The sequence below is a fragment of the Cnephaeus nilssonii genome (genome assembly GCF_951640355.1).
Source record: "Cnephaeus nilssonii genome assembly, chromosome: 20".
Lineage (NCBI taxonomy): Eukaryota > Metazoa > Chordata > Mammalia > Chiroptera > Vespertilionidae > Cnephaeus > Cnephaeus nilssonii.
In genome coordinates, this window is record NC_137091.1 from 43,018,863 (window position 1) to 43,026,039 (window position 7,177).

The following is a 7,177-nucleotide window of genomic DNA, read 5'->3' on the forward strand; positions in this document are numbered from 1 at the left end:
GGGGGGATGTGGTTCTGGGGGAGCAGGAGGGGACATTGCAGCAGGAAATTTAAGGGGACACAAAACAACTCGGTGACCAAGATAAAAATATTCCAACGCGATGTTTTTAAAAATCAAGGTTAAAAAACATGAAATGTTTAGATTAAAAACAGAATCAGCAACTGTGCTGAGCCATATTGAAGCCTGAGGCCAGAGGAGAAATCGGTAAGACCGAGCCTGGAATCGGAGGGAAGTGCTGCTGGGTGAGACCAGAGCTGGGACCGCGGAAGTGGAGGGAGGAGGTCAGACTTTGGATATCATGAAGGTCAAGGAGACAGAATTTGCTCAAAATTGCACGTAGAGGATGATGCCAGGGTTTACACAGTAGTGTGTCCGCTTGCCATCTGTGTCCCCCACTCCCTGTGAAACCCCGGGGGCTGGAGCTGCGTTCCCCCAGCTACAGCCCGCACCTAGGTCCTCAGGGGCTCAGGAGCGCCAGGCCAAATGCTCTGGATGCGGTGTTACTCTATACAGCCACCAGGGGCCAGCAGAGCGCCGCCCTGGGCAGCCCCTGGGCAGCCGGGGAAGTGCTGGGAGCAGAGTTGGTGGGGTTTTTAGGGATGGGGAACAGGAAAGCAAGATTAGGAGAAGCGGCCGGGACTGGGGAATGGGGTTGGAAGAGTCCCAGGAGCAGGCTAAGAAGCAAGGAGGTGATCTCTTCCTGTCATTTCACCCATCCATCCATGTATTCATTCAGTCACTGAAGGTCAGAGCCCAAACCACCTAGCGCTTTATAGGGCACTGGGAAGCCATGGGGCGGTTAGAGCCAGCGAGAGAAGTCAGATTTGCAGGAGCTGAGAGGAGGGAGAAGGAAGTGGGGATTAAGAGATACAGGCTCACCCGGCCCAGTGGATCAACATCGACCCGTGAACTAGCAGGTCACAGTTTGATTCCTAGTGAGGGCACATGCCCAGGTTGGGGCTCGCTCTCTCTACTGAGCCAAACTGGCCAGGGCATCCCTCTCTGAAATCAAAATTTTTTAAATATTTTTTTAAAGAGAGCCCTAGCCAGTTTGGCTCAGTGGAGAGAGTGTCGGTCTGCAGACTGAAAGGTCCCAGGTTCGATGCCGGCCAAGGGCACATGCCTGGGTTGTGGGCTCGATCCCCAGGATCCCCAGTAGGGGGCGTGCAGGAGGCAGCTGATCAATAATTCTCTCTCATCGTTGATATTTCTATCTCTCCCTTTCCCTTCCTCTCTAAAATAAAAAATATTTTTAGAAGTAAAATAAATTTTAAAAAAGAATAAAGGAAAGGGAGAGAGGTACAGGCTCACAGGAACTCTGCTTCCCAGGTAGGGACTGAAGAGCGGTTGACATGAATGTTAGCCAGGCAAATACTACTAAGCGCTAACAGTTCTGGGCCCTGTTTTAATCATTTTTTAATGTATCTACCAATTTTTTCTTTTTTTAATATATTTTATTGATTTTTTACAGAGAGGAAGGGAGAGGGATAGAGTTAGAAACATCAATAAGAGAGAAACAGCAATCAGCTGCCTCCTGCACACCCCCTACTGGGGATGTGCCCGCAACCAAGGTACATGCCCTTGACCGGAATCGAACCTGAGACCCTTCAGTCCACAGGCCGACACTCTATCCACTAAGCCAAATGGGTTAGGGCTCAACTCAATTTTTCACATAAACTCTGTGAGACTCAGTGTTATCATTATCCACATCTTCCAGATGAGGAAACCGAGGCACAAAGGCCCAAGTCATTTGTCCAGCATCACTAACTGGTAAGTGGGAGCCAGGATTTGAACCCCAGAGCCATCTGACTGCAAAGCTCAAGGCTCTCTCTGTGGCTGCTGTACAAATGACCACACACACGGCTGGCTTACGCCGCCACACACATGTTCTCACACAGGCCTGGAGACCAGATACTCAGATGTTCCCTGCCTCTTCCAGCTCCCAGTGGCTCCAGGGGTCCTCGGCTTGGGGCTGCATCGCTCCAATCTACACCTCCATCTTATTGTTTAATAATTTTATTGATTTCAGAGAAAATGGAAGAGGGAGAGAGAAACATCAATGATGAGAGAGAATCATTGATCAGCTGCCTCCTGCACACACTGCAACCTGGGCATGTACCCTGAGGGGAATCGAACCTGGGGTCCTTCAGTCTGCAGGCTGCCAAATCCACTGAGCCAAACCGGCCAGAGCTCTGCCTCTGTTTTACATGGCCTTCTCTATTGCCCAGTAATTTCTCCTCTGTGTGTCTGTCTTCTCTTCTGTCTCTCTCTCTCTCTCTCTCTCTCTCTCTCTCTCTCTCTCTCCCCCCTTTTTTTTAAGTTTTTCTTTTTTTATATTTTTATTGATTTTAGAGAGGAAGGGAGAGAGAAACATCTGTGATGAGAGGGAATCATCAATTGGCTGCCTCCTGCACGCCCCCTACTGGGGATCGAGCCTGCAACCCGGGTATGTGCCCTTGACTGGAATCGAACCCGGAACCCTTCAGTCCACAGTCTGATGTTGTATCCAGTGAGCCAAACCAGCCAGGGCAAACCCGGGACTCTTGAGTCCACAGACCAACACTCTATCCACTGAGCCAAATGGGACAGGGCCTATCTCTCTTTTTAAGTGATTGATGAGACAGAGAGAGAGGAGAGAGAGAGATCAATTTGTTGTTCCATTTATTCATTGGTTGATTCTTGCATCAACCTGGGATCAAACCCACAACCTTGGTGTATCAGGACGATGCTCTAACCAACTGAGCTCCCAGCCAGGGCTCTTCTGTCTCTTATAAGAACACTTGTCTGTGGAGTTAGGACCCATCAGGTAACCCAGGATGATCTCATCTCGAGATCCTTCATTTAACTCCATCTGCAAAGACCCTTTTCCCAAAGGTCACATTTCCAAGTTCCAGAGTTAGGACGTGGATATATCTTTTGGGGGAGCCACTACCCAACCCCCGCCACTCTTCTCTGTGGCCCTATTATCATTATTGCTCTCGTTAGTACTGTTCTTATTACCTCGGAGGCAGCTCGGCCGGAGGGAAGTGAGCGCCCCCAGTGGCAGAGTCTGCAGACTTAGAGCGAAGGCAGGAGGGGCAGGAGCGGCGCTTCCCAATCGCAGAGCGCTCCTCCTTGCCCCGCCTTCCCGGCTAGTGTTCGCCCTCCTCCCTTCTCCAGGGGGCGCTGCAGGGCCCTGGCGTTCCCTTTCTCTCCAAGACCAGCCCTTGTCTTGGGAGAGGCAGTGGGCCGAGCGTCCTGAGCATCCCACAAGTCCCTCCTGAACCCACAAGACCTCATGGTCCCTGACTCGGCCATCTCTGCAGCCGGTGGCCTGGGCTGGGGTCAAGGTGACAGCAGAGTGACCAGGGAAGTGAATTGGTTTGATTGCTGCTTGCTACCAATATTGGTGTCCCACCCGGGGTCACGTGTGGGCAGGGAGCAGCTGATGCTGACGCTGTGCTATGCCCTGTGCTGTACCGAGCACCTCCCTCTGTCCCCTAGAGTTCTGTTGTCTTCTTCCTCTTCCGGCACCTGTGGGCAGGTGACAGGTCAGCCCTTGTCCTCTGTGAAGTCAGAGTTCTTCCTGACACCCTGGGTGGCCTAAAGGGGAGATGGAAGGCCGAGTGAGCAGCAGGAGGGGTGGGGCTGGGGTGGGGTGCCGGAAGCTAATTCCAGCATGTCATAAATGCAAGAAGTTGTATCGAAAGGTTGATGGAACCTTGAGGAGTGCCTGCCGGAAATGGCTGAGGGCATTTCCCCACACCTGAAAAGGATGCATAAATGATTGCTTGCTGCCAGACAGCTGAGGGCATTTCAGTCTACATGTTACTGCCTCCTGCTGGCCAAACACCTGAACAGCTGTAGGCAGTTCCCCCAATCTGACAATGGATTCTGTATACTAAACCTTGCCTTTGATCTGTATATCTACCTTGCCTTAGGACAATTTGTGTTAATAAAAAGCAAGGGGTCCTGAGACAAGCAGAACTTGGTTCCTTAGCCAAGCTCCTTTGGCCCCCCAAAATGCCTTCCAAAATTATGTTTGTTCTCTAGACTCTTTAATAATTTACAGCAGCCCCTTGTACAGATTCCTGAACCCGTCTAGATGCTGGACAAGACCCCCAGCAGTGGGGGTAGAAGCAGGCACCGGGGACCACACCCAGGAGTCAAGTGACACTTAGGTGTGGGGCCTATTGAGTGGGTGGGTTCTGTTTTTCTCTTATGACCCCAACCCCTTTATTCTTCCCAGTTCCCCAATAACTGCCAGCGCTCGGCCAGCCTCCCCACAGTCGCACCTGCGCGTGCGCAGGCACACACGCCTGTTTGCTTTCTTTCTCCAGCACTTGGCTCCACCTGACACATCTTTTTTCTTGTTGTGTCTATTGTCTGACACCCCCACTGGCATGCCAGCTCGAGTGACAGGAGTCTCTACCTGTTTCATACCTGCGGGATCTCCAGAGCATCTGGCACACAGTAGGTGCTCAATAAATGTTTGTTGGACACATGGATGAAAAACAGGACAACTCTGGGGCCAAACTGGGCGGCCCAGGTCTCCAGTGACCCCTCATCACCCAGTTAGTGCTTTAGATAAAAGCTTCACTCTCAGAACTGATTCTGAACCTGACCTCTCAAGAAATGCATTCCTGGGGTGCTGCACCCCAGTAACACCCCAGGGCAAAGGGAGACATCACCTTGACAGCTTGGCTCTCAGAATCCTGGCCTTGAACCAGGCCTGCCTCTGGGACCCTGGCTTCACTAAGTGCAGGAGTGAAAGCAGGAGGGATTCGGATCAGACACGCTGTAGGACTTCCTGGGCAGTGAGTCTGTCTGTCGCAGGAGGCTCCAGGAGGAGACAGCTCTGAAGCGCTTCGCCTGCTACTGGGACAAATACTCCCTTGGGAGCTCAGACGGGACGCCTGCTGCCCTGACGTTCCTGCCTCATCTCGTTGAAGGGCTTTTCACAGATGAGGACAGAGAGGCACAGAGACGACGGAAGCGGCCCAAACTCACACAAGTGGGGCCAGAATTAGAATGTCCGCCTGCTGAGTCACCTCGAGACTAAGCTGTCCACCTCCCAATAGGGAAGAGTGAAATGTGTAAGTGGAAGTCATTGGAATCTCACACACACACATGCTCTCAGTGCCTACCAAAATTCCTTGGCCCTCTCCTTGATTTCCCCTGGTGACAGGGAGCTCACTACCTATCCAGGGCACATAATGTCATTCCCGTCCCTTCCCCCCGGGCTGCTTTGGAAGTAGTGGGGTATCAGAGCTTTGACGGGAAGTGTCCCCCAGGCAGGGGAAGGGCAGGATGGCTGAGTGCAGCGGAGAGGGTGGGAAGCCAGGCCGGGCAGGAGGGGTTGGATCTGTGACCACGGCGGTCTCTGCTACCACACTCAGGATCCCCTAACAGCCCCCTCCCTCCGCTACCCTTTCAGACCCTGAGTGCTCACTGCTCACTGCTTTGCCTGCCCGCTGCTGCACCAGCCCTCCAGGGCTCCCCAAACCTTTGGCAAGAGGTTTTTGCTTGTTGAATGTTTTTACTGATTTGAGAGAGAGAGAGAGAGAAATATTGATGGGTTTCCTCCTGCACGTCCTCTACTTGGAACTGAGCCTGAAACCTGGGCATGTGCCCTGACCCAGAATCGCTCCAGCGACCTCTGGGTGCATGGGCGATGCTCAACCAACTGAGCCACACCGGCCAGGGCTGAGTTCTTATGACAGGCTCCTGGGTGCCCCCGGAGGCCCCAATCTCTTCCCACCCGCACCATCAGAGCTGCAGGGGGCGCTGACATCACAGGGCAGCCCCCCACGTCCCAGATGGGAACCTGAGGCCCCAAATGATGTGTAAGTTTGTCAGGGACTCTGCACGGGTCTAGGTAAGAGGGTTTGCATCCGGGCCCTTGTCTTTGGATGTATAGACGTTTTATCTAGCATAGCTCTATTCTCAGCTTTTAGTGGCTTAACAGTGGATCTCAAACTTTTTTTTTTTTTATCTCGGGACTATTTTTTAAAATATATTTTTATTGATTTCAGAGAGGAAGGGAGAGGGAGAGAGAGGAGAGAGATAGAAACATCAATGATGAAAGAGAATCATTGATTGGCTGCCTCCTGCACGCCCCCCACTGTGGATCGAGCCCGCAACCCAGGCATGTGCCCTTGACCGGAATCGAACCCGGAACCCTTGAGTCCGCAGGTCGACGCTCTATCCACTGAGCCAAACCAGCTAGGGCTCAGGACTATTTTTTATTCTTAGGGAAGACCGAAGAACTTTGTGTTTTGTAAGCCATATCAGACATTAAAACAGGATTTTAAAGGTAACACGCACTTTAAATAACAATAATAAACATCGTTACAGGTTAACATGAATTCCGTCTGTTTCGATATCACCTGCCACGCCGCTTCTGGAGAACTCCACGGACACGCCCGGGGAACGAAGAGCCAAGGGCAGAAAACGTCCCAGCGTGACAACGTGACCGGGCCGACCCCCGAGAGGGACTGGGAGCCGGTGCGAGGTCACACTCTGACAGCCGCTGGGCCAGCCTGTTCCGGGGCCACCATGGCGCGGGGAGGCGGGCGCTGCAATGAAATTAACCGCCCACCCGGGCTGCACCGGAAGCAGTGCCAGGAGGAGGGACAGCCATCTGAGCTGGAGTCCCTACCCTGACCCTAACGCGCCTCTCTGCGGGGAAATAGGGAAAAACCACTGGCTGCCAGGCCATCACCATCAGGCTAGACAGCCTCTCCATGCCTCAGTTTCCCTAGCTGGGAGGCGGGCTCAGTAACAGAGCCCAGCTCAGAGCCTGGCCGTGGAGAAAGGATTAGCAGGACACAAGCGCTCGCTCCCCAAGTCAAGTCAGGATTACCATGAGCGCGTTTAAGGGGGATCCCATCAGCCAGTGCTCCAGGGGTGTGCCCCGTTCTCCATCTGCCCAGCGGGGGGAAGGCCCTTGCTCAGGGCAAGCCCCTGCCTGCCTGCCTGCCTCTGCTAAGACTCCCGCCCCATTTTTATTCCTTGCACTGGGGTCTCCTAGGAGCCCCGAGCCAGGCTGCTGAAGGGGCTTGGGAGGGAAGGGTGTGGAGTCTCCTACCTGAGTGGAGAAGGCCTGCCTCGGACCTGAGTTCCCACTTATGATCTAACTAGAGGCCCGGTGCACGAATTCGTGCACTGGTGGGGTCTGGCTGGCCTGCCTCAATTG